Raw genomic sequence first — 13,119 nt, 5'->3', positions numbered from 1 at the left:
AAGGACTTTGGCAGAGGTCATTTCTCAGAAGCTTTTTAAACTTTGGTTAGAATACATTTATTGATTTTTTTTTTTTTTTTTTTAAATGACCAGAGGAGTGAGGATTTTTGGAAGAAGCTTATCTGAGATTCAGTGTCTGGCTTGGCAATCCAAACTCTTTTAAACCTTTGAGAACACTTCATTAGACAACAGATTCTCATCCTTAGTAAAACAGGATTCTGGCATACTGGATTTTCCTTGTAATTGATATCAGCTGACAGTTTGGCCTCATGGATACGGGAGATACAAATCATTTTTCTAGAACTGACAGAAACTGCATAAATATATAAAGATCCAATCATGAGTCTGTAGAATATATTTGGTAGTATGCGTTGGCAGAATAACTTATTCTTAGGCTATTTTCACTATATGTAATAGTTTGAGATTAAACCGTTTTGACTAGAACAGCCATGAAGGGAAAGTACGTTTTTGTGAACTAAAAACCTGATAATTAAGGAGAAGATAATGTTTAAAGAACAAGATCTTTGCATATATCAGAACTTTTGTTTCTTGGCATTTTTATTTTTTTATATATATATATTTTTAAAGATTTTATTTATTTATTTGACAGAGATAGAGACAGCCAGCGAGAGAGGGAACACAAGCAGGGGGAGTGGGAGAGGAAGAAGCAGGCTCATAGCGGAGGAGCCTGATGTGGGGCTCGATGCCATAACGCTGGGATCACGCCCTGAGCCGAAGGCAGACGCTTAACCGCTGTGCCACCCAGGCGCCCCTCTTGGCATTTTTAAAGTTCCTCATTTAAATTTTGAAAATGAAATGAGACAGAACAAGGTATAAGTAATGGGGTGGTTTTCAGAGTGTTCTACCGATAAATGATGATTTAGAAGTATAGAATATAGGCATATTTTATTGTAAATCAAAGTAGCTTGGTAACTCCTATTACTATCAAATTTGGAAACTATATTTCGGATGCAAATATATGTAATTGTAGTTATAACATAGGCACTTTTGAGGGGTAAATGCACAGATTAAATTGAATGATTGGTTTTTATATTGATAACTTGAAAGCTGTTTCTCAAACAGAGCAAGAAAAAAAAGTTCGTTGCTGAGGAAATAACCCTCCTGGAAACCCAAGAGTCCTTAGGGTTAGAGCAGCAGGCTGCATAGTCCTTACCCAGGAATAAGCTAAAGCATTGGTTGTTTCAGTCCTAGGCTAAACTCAGAGAAAGAGGTGTTTGTGGGTATGCAAGCTTTGAGTTAGTTTTGGATACCTGGGAGAGAATAATGTCCCTGCCTTTTAGTGTGTTTCTAAGCTGAAGACGTACAGCAGAAACAAATCCCTGGGAGAAATGTCATTCAAGTACACGACCTTAGCACATACCTGCTGGGGTGAGAGTTTTGGGGTTATGAATGCCATGGACTTCTTCTGATGAACTGATGCATTAGGACATTGCCATTTCTGTGAGGGAAGAAACAATCTCTGTGTAATTGAATTACAAATGAAAAGACATAAGTAAACGGCCTAATCTTTTATTTTGATTTTAATACCATAAAAACTCTTTTTTCTATGAAAGCAGGGTCTTTGTATATACTGCTCTAATGCTTGATACTACCCAGTGGCTGGCATATAGTAGATACTAATTAAGGGTTCTTTCTTTTCCCCTTCCCTTTGCCTTCTCCCTATCCTGTCTTACCCTACTTACCTGTCCAATACATTCTATGCTATCTTCTGCTCTCCTCTGTATGCAAGCAGGCAAACTGTCACCATAATATTTTTTCCTTATCTTCTATTAATTATGACTTCTTTTAATAGTCATCAAAACAAAACGTAACAGGTTCAGTCTTTTATAAGTGAAAATGTTGTGTATAATATATTGATTAAGTTTTCAACATTATTTTGGGTTTTGGATTATCTGCAATCCTTTTCCCCAATTAATAAACTATGAGTTGTCTATGTAGTGTATATTTTTAATATAATTGATAGATCTGTTGGCTATTCTAAAAAATACCAATTATGTTTTCCAGTGAAGGAGGGTTATGAGTAATTTATTCTAATGATCATGTTAAAGATGAAGATATTAAGGGCTAGAAAAGGTAAGGGATTTTTAATAACAGAATAAGTAGTGGGAATGTTTTCATTTTACAATTGATGTTCTGGTTACACATTTTTTCCTTTCATTCTTCCCTTCTTTTTGCTTAGTTTGCTCTTTTCTTACTTTTCTTTCTTCTTAGGTTTTGAAGGCTATAAATTTACTTTTAAGCACTGCTTTAGCTGTATTCCATTGAATTATGATATGCTCTGATTTAGTTTTTCTCCATTGAAAAATATTTTCTAATTTATCTTCTGATTTCTTTGATACATGAGATATTTATAAATGTTTTTTTAATTTCCAAATATTTGGGGATTTGCAAAAAAAATTTAAATTTCATTCTGTTTTTATTATACAATCTACTTTTATGATTTCAATTATTTTAAATTCATTAAGGTTTTTTTTTTATGACCTAAGAGTCTAGCTGGGGGTTGTGGGGAGAGATAGTAGAATTTCCAGGCAAAAATACTACAGGATTCCCACTGTTCTTATCAAAAGTAAGGTAATTTTTCTGGTATAAACACTTAATTTTTTGGATGCCTGGTCAGTTTCCATAGTCCTGAAACAATTGTTTTTGTCAATTTTGTCCAGTTTTACATTGATATAAAATTGCACCCGAGATACCCTCCTTTATACAGCGGCTTACATTCTTGGGGGCTGAAAATGATCACGTGTGGAAATTTGACACATTGAGGACTAAACTTTGTACTCTTGATTTAAAATGCACCAGAAGTTTACACATCTGGTTGTACTTAAAGTATTGAGGCTAATTTCATTGGAGAATGAGACCTTAGCATAATGTTAGCATAGTATTCAAAATATAATTGTAGAGAACTGCACAGAACAGTTCTTGATGCGTTAACAAGCCACTCTATCTGGAACAGTCTGGCTCAGGAGCCAGTCAGCAACCTAAACTGGCTGATAAGGAAATTCTGTCTGGTGGAGTAGAGAGTAGTGTCAAAAAGATGTTCGTAATAGAAAATAATGTATTCATCCTGTAGAGGATCTTGAAAAGCCAGACCCTGTGGAAAACAACATGGTGTTTTGTGGATTAATGAGCGGAAATCATCATGGGGAAAATGATGTCTCAGGCGATTCTGGCAGCTGTTTGCAAGGTAGATAGGAGTGGCGATAAAATGGTGCTGTACGAATAAGAAGGTGCTATTCTTGCATCTTGCAATATTCCAAGTATGGGGCCAGTGGTTACAACCTGAAGTGGTGGGAGGCCAGACTAAGAGTAACATGCCTTGAGATCTTATCTTAGCACTATCATCTGATAACCATGATAATCTCTATCAGTTGCACCATTCTAATCTGTAAAATTGTTGGAAATAGAGATGAAAAACAAATTTGAACAGCCTCCTGAGAAAATAATGTGGTGGTACATGATAATGGTTATTGATATGGAACGAAAGTAGAACGTGTTTGAAGATAACTGGTAGATTGAGAAACAGAGGGAGTAGCTGGAAAAATGATTTGAATATCATAACTGAATAGCATTAGAAAACCTAGTTTTTTTTTTTTTTTAAAGATTTTATTTATTTATTTGACAGAGATAGAGACAGCCAGCGAGAGAGGGAACACAAGCAGGGGGAGTGGGAGAGGAAGAAGCAGGCTCATAGCGGAGGAGATGTGAGGTGGAATGTCATAAATGCAGTTAATGTGTCTACTGAATTTTGACTCATATTTTCTCATTTAACTTCCAAATAATTGGAAATGATAGATGGAAGGCTATATACTTCTTTTTACAGATAATAAAATTGTGACACCTAATATTTAACTGTTTAGTTCTAAAAATGATTTAAAGACTCTCATTGACCAAAAAAATATATATTACCTTAGAAATAGTTCACTAATTCGCGGTATTTTTAAATCTCAGTTTCACTGATCTTTAAAACAAACCTGTCATGTTAGGTTGCAAACCATCTTTTAACTGACACTAGAGTGAACTTTTTATTATTTTATTTTATTTTTATTTTTTAAAGATTTTATTATTTATTTCTCAGAGAGAGAGAGAGAGAGAGCACAAGCAGGGGGAACAGCAGGCAGAGGGAGAAGCAGGCTCCCCACTGAGCAGGGAACCAGACATGGGGCTCAATCCCAGAACCCTGTGATCATGACCTGACCTGAAGGCAGACGCTTAACTGACTGAGCTACCCAGGCATCTCTAGAATGATCTTTTTATTTATTTATTTATTTATTTATTTATTTATTTATTTATTTATTTATTTATTTAATTTTATTTATTTTTTTAAAGATTTTATTTATTGACAGAGAAAGACAGCCAGCGAGAGAGGGAACACAAGCAGGGGGAGTGGGAGAGGAAGAAGCAGGCTCCTAGCAGAGGAGCCTGATGTGGGGCTCGATCCCAGAACGCCAGGATCACGCCCTGAGCTGAAGGCAGATGCTTAAAGACTGCGCCACCCTGGTGCTCCTACAATGATCTTTTTAAAGTATGTTTGTGTATGTGAGTTCTTCATTGCTTCCTGAACCTTTACTGAAAAGTTCATTAGGAGATGTAACATAAATACAATCAATGCCTCACAGACCAAGACAATAAAATATATTTTTGTCTTAATTCCAGGCTAATTTTTACTTTGATTTCCTGGAATCTCATTTAAATATTGGAATGCAGAAGTGCCTTCAAACAATAATCAGTGTTATGAAATTCTGAGATGATTATTTCCGAAAGAATTCATTTACAGAAACATACTGTTTTTCATTATAAACATCCTCTTTTCAAATATGGACAGTGGTAGTCAATATAATGCTGTTTGAGAAGCTGGAAGGTATAGACTGAATTTGGATTACGTGCATTCACATTCTGGCTTTGCCACTCAATGTTTCTGAATATTTATTTGTAAAATAAACATGGTAATGTTCATACTAACCTCAGAGGAATTTCATAAAGGTTAAGTGAGAATATAAAGTCCTTAAAACCTTTAAAAATTTAAGATTAAAGGGGAATATAAAATGTCCCAAAATATGAAGTGTTTAAAATTTAAAAATAATACAAAAAGTGTCTGGAAAATATAGTCAAGTTTCTTCTCTCTCTTTCATTCTGTTCTTACCCCTCAACCACAAGGTAAAGATAAACTCTGTGGATGCTGTTTTTTTCTGTTCAGTTCACTCCTGAATCCACAGCAACCAAACTGTGCCTGGGCACAGAGTATATTTGATGAATGAATGAATGAATGTTACTCTACTTTTTACACTTGCTATCTTATGATTAGAAAATTTGTTTCAAACATTTATCTTTATTATGTATACCCTTTTTTGTAGTTGGTAAATCAAATCTTATAATTTTATTTTCCATTTTTGCTGTCTTATATATCTGCTTGTTTACAAGATTTTTTCTAAAGGATGGATTAATTTAACTTTTAATTTTTAGTTAAAGCAATCTAGTATTCAGGTATTTCCATCTGATTGGCAAGGCATAGAGTGAATTGCAGTAACTGCTAGTGGATGTCACTTTTGAATGGGTGCTGAAAATATGAAGATATAAACACACCATATTTTCTATCCTTTCTGAGTGCTTTCCTTCGAAGTAGTCAAATTGTTCAAATAATTATTCTGGTAGCTTCTTTTAAGAAAACCTTTTAGAGCAAGTTTACTAATTGGACAAGAAATTCAGGCTAACACTGTATGCTGATAGAAGTGTATCACCTGATATGATACCTTTTCTTCCCTTCTGTTTGGTTTTCAGTTCCCTTTAGCCATGTAGTCCCCTTTTTCCTCCTCTGTGATTTACGTCCGACCTGGTCTCCTTCCCCTTAGGAAGCTGTCACCCTGTGTAAGCTTGTTCTTCTGTTAGAAATGTCTGCTGTCTGAGTGGTCTACTAACTCTGAAGTGCCTGAAGGGGCAATAATTGGATGAAGGACTGAAACACTGAATAGCCAAATTGTAAATTGAAGATTCTCTGATGTTCTGAACAAAGAGAAAATGGACCTATAAAGATAGTTGTACAAACCAACTCAAAGATACATAATGGTGCATTTTTGTTCTTGGTCTCAATTCATGTGAGGCCAATACAGACAGTTTCCAATAAATACTTATAATTTTTTTTAAACTACAAAGAAAATGTTTTGTTTACCCAGTCAGCATTTTTGAGGCCCTGTTAAGTGCTTGGTTCTTCCGGGAGGGGTAATACCAACTGAAGAAGTGGTCAAAAGTCTCTTTTCTGAAGCAATTCACAATACAGTGTACAGGTGCAGCCAAATAGAAGAATCTACACAGGGGTATGGGAGCATCAGGGAACACAGGATTGGTTCTGTCTGCGGTGGAGTTGGTTTGGTGCTGTTAGGGAGAACTTTGTGGAACAAGTCGTGTTTGGATTTCAGAATTTATTTTCTAATTGGGAGAAACAAAATCTACCGGGTGAGGATATTTCTAGGAGAGCCTGCACTATCATTACCCATGATTGTTCAGACATGTAAAATATTTGTAAGATTGGATAGGCTTATTCTTCAAAAACCGGGATACAATACCTTATGTGTACAGCCAAGAAATTGCCTAAAAAATTGCTCTCAGTTGCCTATTCAAGTAGTCAGGCATATACCATTCAAATACAGAATGGATTGTTCTTGTGATACAAAACCTCACTAATTGGGCAAATATGGGTGGGTACTCACTAGGAACAATATAGTTTAAAATCCTCAAACAAAATCTAATGCTTTTATTAGGAATATTATTACACTAATTTGTTTTCATATATATCTGATGGTAATCAATAGTGATTCTATAAAGGAGAACTTAATTTTAGTTTTATGCTGTTGAGGTTCTGCATATATCTAATTCCTTATCCATTTGGGGACAAGGCTATGGAATAGATACGAGATTTTGTCATTGATTTGGCACACAGAAGATTACTTAACCTTTGCTAGTAGCATACTACTACTAATAGCATAATAAATACTAAGTATCATAGTAATTAACTAATGCAGCTGATGCTCGTATAAGGCACTTAAATGGACTCACTAGAAAGTTCAAAACTTGATGTGACCAGTGCAGGACCACTAGAAAATACTGAATTCCCAAAGAAAACTCTATGAAGGACATTATTATTATTATTATTTTTTTGGTAAAATGTCTGGCGTGTTAATGTTAGTTTAATAATAAAAGAAATAGAAAATATTATGGCAGTTTAAAGAAAATGAAGACTAACAATCATCCCTGTAAATACACCACTTAAGTAAACTCTCATTTTTTTGTTTATTCCTTTTTGTTATTTTCTTCCTATTATTTTAAAAATCTGAATCTGTTTAAATTATTGTAATCATGGTCTCTGTCTATGTACATAAATACACAGAGCACATATTTGTATATATGATTAAGTGGCATACTTTGTATTAAGGTGTTTCTCAATTTTTTTTTTCCCCACAGCAGTTTTAATGGTAAAATTGATTAAACACATCCCAGGATCTTATTAGAAGTATTTGTTTCAGGGCCATCTGGGTGGCCCAGTCAGTTAAGTGTTGGACTCTTGATTTCATCTCAGGTCATGATCTCAGGGTCCTGGGATTGAGCCCAGAGTTGGGAGGCTGGCTCCGCCCTGAGCAGGGAGTCAGCTCAGGGATAATATTCTCCCTCACCCTCTGCCCCTCTCCTGCTCATGTACGTGCTCTCTTTCTCGTGTGCTCTCTCTCTCCAAAATAAATAAATAAATCTTTTAAAAAATAAGTAAATAAAAGAAGATGTAAGTTATTAAAATAAGCTCTATGAGTCTAAGAAATTTTCTGATTTCTTGCAATAGACACATTTTTAAAGATTTATTTATTTGAGAGAGAGAGTGTGAGTGGAAAGAGCAGAGGGAGAGGAGAGAGAATCTCTAGCAGACTCCCCATTGAGCATGGAGTCTGACCTGGGGCTTGATCCCAGGACCCTGAGATTAGGACCTAAACTGAAATCAAGGGTCGGTCGCTTAACTGAATGAGCCACCCAGGCATACCTTGCATCTTTTTTTTTTAATACAAAAATATTTAAATTCCCATATCCACCAAATTCATTAATTATTCCCAGTGAGTGATACAGTAAATTAGGTGGTTGAAGATGTGTCAGAGGTAAATTGAATTTCATTTTTTATACCATGGTTCTGTTGCTATATCCCAAGCATTGGAAAAAAGGCACTTGACCAATAATAAGAAATACATAAATATACTCAAATAGTCCTAAAAGTATAACCATAAAGTATTATTTTTTCTCATCATCTAATGTATTTTTTTTTTACAGAAATGTTTAAATGTTCGGTAAATCAGAGGAAAAGAACATGGACTTTTAGCAACTGAAGAGCAAATTAAGGTAACTACTAGATAATTTTTGCCAGTCGTAATTGTTAGTAATTTCAAAGTGTATTTAATATGTTTCCATTCAAGTTAGTATATGTTTTTATGAGGATCATATTGAAAATTGTTCAATGAGTTACTTAAATGGAATTGTGTATATTTTTGGGAAAATAAAATTGACAATTCTTGTGGACAAATATGTAAATTTAAATATGTAAATTTATTTGTCCACAAGAAATGTCAATTTTATTTTCCCAAAAGTATACACAATTCTATTTGAGGAGGTATTCTGTAGCTAGATGAACAATAAATGTGTTATTAAAAATAATTTATATTACATATATTAATAATATAAATGATTTCCATCTTCAGCAAAACATTTGAAGGCAAGTAGGCCTTTATATTAATCAACCAACAGTAAAATTGGACTTTCCTTTCTTCTTGAAGTTACCGTGTTAATTTCTGTAAAGTTACTTCGTAATATCTAGAATATAAATTATTATAAACATACTGCTTAAAAGCAGAAATACCAATTTTCTTATTCACATTAAATCATGTTCATTTAATTTTGAGTTGATATAATGGTATGTATTATAAATTATTATAAGTCTGTTTTCAAAGATTCTGTACTTTTTACTTGAAGAGTACTGAGTGATTTAAGACTATAAAAAGACTATAAAAATATTGCAGTCACTTTTGTAGGGACTAAAATTCCCAATTGATATTCCTCCTTTAGATATTTTTGTCTTAATTTCTTTGCCACTACTTTCTTCAGCATTCACATGGGCAAACATTATTTCCTATTTCCCACAGTAGATATGATTGAATCTACTTTATTTGTATTTACTAGCTTATCTATACATTAACATATAAATTTTGTAGACATTCTTTTTTTTTTTTTTTAAGATTTTATTTATTTATTCGACAGAGATAGAGACAGCCAGCGAGAGAGGGAACACAAGCAGGGAGAGTGGGAGAGGAAGAAGCAGGCTCATAGTGGAAGAGCCTGATGTGGGGCTCGATCCCATAACGCCGGGATCACGCCCTGAGCTGAAGGCAGACGCCTAACCGCTGTGCCACCCAGGCGCCGCATGTAGACATTCTTTTACTATGTTGAATACGAAATGGATTTTTGGTACTTAGTGATATAAATTAGTTAAAGTAACAAAAACAGACTGATTCAATCATCTTTTTCAAAAAATTCAGCCAGGCAAGACTTAGATATGCTTGCTCTGGAGAAGTTAAATGCTGGTGGAAAAGATACGAAACTCTATAGAATAAATTACCGTATATATTTTGTAAGAGTCACTGACAAAGTGTTAAGGAAACAAAAGTGAGAGCAAGTCACTTTTGCTAGAGGCTCTTGAAATCCTCATAGAAGTTATGAAATTCACTGCGGGGTTGTTGAGGCAGAGAAGGTGAGGTCATGCATTCCAAGCCAACAGAAGAGCTTATGAAAGAGTGCACAAAGGAACAACGAATGGCCATTGAAAGATTGATATTTCTCATGTTGCTGAAGGATTACTCATGTGGTAGGACAGTGTTAGGAGATGAGTCTGGAAAAGTAGGTTTGGAGCAGCCCATGCAAGTATCATGTTTGCTGGACTAGAGCTTAATTTTCCAGCCAAGATGTCTCCAGAGTGCTTAAGGGTATTTATAGGGTTGTGAGAAGAAAATTTCAGATCCTCTCCTTGATAACTCATTTTCATTACAAAATATAAGAAGGAATTAAGACCTTATAATATTTAACATAACCACTGCTACAGGCACCCAAATATGAAGTTTCTAGAGGATTCATGGGGTTTTTTACAGTGTTAAATGATTAACAATGTTTGTTTCATTGTTTTTTAATTGTGATATAATTTATATACCGTTAATTTGCTCTTTTAAAAGGTATACAATTCAGTATTTTTTAGCATATTCACAAAGTTGTGTAACTATCAATACTATTTAATCCAGAACATTTTTATCTAGATTATATCCATGAGCAGTTAGCCACTTTTGCCTTTTTGCCCTGGTCCCCTGGCTACAGCTAATATACTTTCAGCTTTTATGGAGTTACCATAAAAAATGCAATCATACAATATGTGGCCTTTTGTACCTACCTTCTTCATAGTGTTGTTAAGTTTTACCCTTGTTCTGTGAATAAGGGCATAATTTCTTTTTATGTCTGAATAATATTCTGTTATATGGACATACCATATTTTCTTTATCCATTTATTAGTTGATCGACGTTGGGTTTTTTTTTTTAATACTGTTTGGCTATTATGAATAATGGCTGCTATGAACGTTTGTATATAAGTTTTTATGTAAGCATATGTATTCATTTCTCTTGGATATATACCAGTGGTATAATTGCTGGTTCATACAGTAACTGAATGTCTTATCTTTTGAGGAACTAACAAACTGCTTTCCAAAGGGCATGCACCATTTCACATTTTCACCACTCATGTGTCCTGGTTTTACCCTATCCTTGCCAAAAGTTATTGTTATTTTCATTGTTATGTTTATCTTTTGGTGTTGAGTTATATAAGGTATTTATATATTTTGGATACTGACCTTTTATTGTCTGTGTCATATACAAATGTATTCTCCCATTCAGTAGTTTGTCTTGGTTTTGTTAATTATTTCCTGTGCTTTGAAGATGCTTTTTTTGAAGATTTTATTTATTTGACAGTGAAAGCACAAGCAGGCAGAGCAGGAGAGGGAGAGGGAGAAACAGGCTCCCTGCTGAGTAGGGAGCCCAGTGTGGGGCTTGATCCCAGGACCCTGGGATCATGACCCGAGCCAAAGGCAGACGCTTAACCAACTGAGCCACCCAGGTGCCCCTGAGAGATTCACTTTAAAGTTTGTGTATTTCCATATTAATTTATGATCAATTTATGTCAATTTTTATTTGCTAGATTATTTTTAAAAATCAGGATTATTTATGTATAATTAATGTAGAGTAAAATCACTCTTTTTAATGCAGGATTCTGTTTTGACAAAGAGATAAGGCTGTGTAAGTACCACCAAAATCAAGATAGAGAACATATCTGTCGCCCCTGGAAATTCTCTTGTGCCCTTCTGTCATTCCCACCTCCCACCACTACAACCCTGAGAACCTCTAACTTCATTCTATTTTAGTAATGAAATACAAAACCAGTCCTGAGAGAAAGCAGAGCAAAGAGGTGAAGTTTTAGAGGCAGACACTATATATGACCTTGGAGGTGTTGCTTATCCTCTCTGGACTTCAATTTCCTTATTTTTAATATGGGGTTAGTAAAATTATGTACTGTATATTATTTAAAATATAGCTAGTCATATCTAAGCACTTACAGACACTAAGTGCTTGTAAAATAAACTATAATTTTTTGAACCTCAAAGGAAGGATGTACTGGAGAAAATATTTTTTTTCCACAGTAAATGACTCTGAATGAATTTTTATCCATTAAAAATACCCATCCAATAAAAAATATTTTACCCATCCAATAAAACATATTTCATTTATTTATTTGACAGAGAGAAAGAGAGAGAGAGAGAGAGAGAACACGCACGCACACGCACAAGCTGGGGGAAGGGTAAAGGGAATAGGAGAGAATCTCAAGCTGACTCCGTGCTGAGCACAGAGCCTTACGTGGGGCTCAGTCTCACCACCCCTGAGATCATGACCTGAGCCAAAATCAAGAGTCGGATGCTTAACTGACTGAGCCACCCAGGTGCACCTCTTTGAATGGATTAAAGCACAAAATGTCAAATCAAAGTTTTCAAAATAAGTAAAAATAAATAAAGTAATAAATAACAATAAGGACCTTTCAAAAACATCACCCTCAGAAAACTTTTGCTTAATAGCTCCATTCTTCCAATTCCTTGGGCATAAATCCTTGGAGTGAGTCTTGAATTGTACACATTGCACATCCATCAGCACATACTATCTGACTGCTTCTGAACATCTCCTTGGCTGCACAGTCCCCTGTTGCCTAAAGAATTACAACAGCCTTCATTTTTCCTTGCTACATCATTTTCACTGTACGACACTCAGAACCCTGTTCTCTTTTTAGTCTCCTCTGCATTCCAGCTACCCTGGCTTCATTGCCATTTGTTGAACACACTAGGCCATTCTACTTGGGATCCTTAGCCTATTGGTTCCTCAACCAATCACCATTCTCCCCATGCTTATTTCCTAGGCTTTAAATAGCCTCTTCTCATGGCAGCCTTACCTCAACATCATATTTAAAATTGAAATTGCTTGGCGGTACCCCTCTGCATTCCTCTCCTTTATTTTTCTCTAGACATATTACTGTAGTACATACAATTTTGTTCATTGTCTCTTCCCATTAGTTGATATAGTCTAAATATTTTCTCTTTATAACATCCTTTTAAGTGTCTTTTATGTTGGACAACTGACCTTGATCATGGATTTTAGAAAGGTTTGAATATTAGACAGGTAGAGAGACAATGTGGGTGATTGCAGCTACAGGCAGGAGGATTATCTAGGAAATATTTGCAATAACTCAGGTGAGGTATAATGAAGACCTGGTTTAAGGCAACAACCCTGGGGATTGAGTGGTAGTAATACCTTTGAGACTGTTTAGAAGGTAAATTGACAGGTCTTAGTGACTGATTGCATTTCAGTAGTGAGGGTTGAAGTCTTGGTGGGTTGAGACTCAGGTTTGCAATGGCAACCCAGTGGCTGGTGGCACCATTTGCTGAGCTTTACAGAGCAGGGTTCTTTCTTTGTGTGTGTGTGTGTGTGTGTGTGTGTGTG

At 35.1% G+C, this 13,119-nt stretch overlaps 1 protein-coding gene across 1 annotated transcript in view; it reads left to right on the top strand.

Annotated features, from left to right (window-relative positions):
• Positions 1 to 13,119, top strand: part of LOC148109563 (uncharacterized) — a 285,598-nt gene that overhangs the window by 159,127 nt on the left and 113,352 nt on the right. Inside the window, exon 3 of the mRNA XM_087864115.1 lies at positions 8,320 to 8,388. The gene's annotated coding sequence lies outside the window, so the exon portion shown is untranslated. The remainder of the gene's footprint in view (positions 1 to 8,319; positions 8,389 to 13,119) is intronic.

Source organism: Ursus americanus, chromosome 8, assembly GCF_024610735.1.
Source record: "Ursus americanus isolate L20-20 chromosome 8, mUrsAme1.1.p, whole genome shotgun sequence".
NCBI lineage: Eukaryota > Metazoa > Chordata > Mammalia > Carnivora > Ursidae > Ursus > Ursus americanus.
The sequence above is the reverse complement of the archived record's forward strand: the minus strand, read 5'-3'. Positions and strand labels throughout refer to the sequence as shown.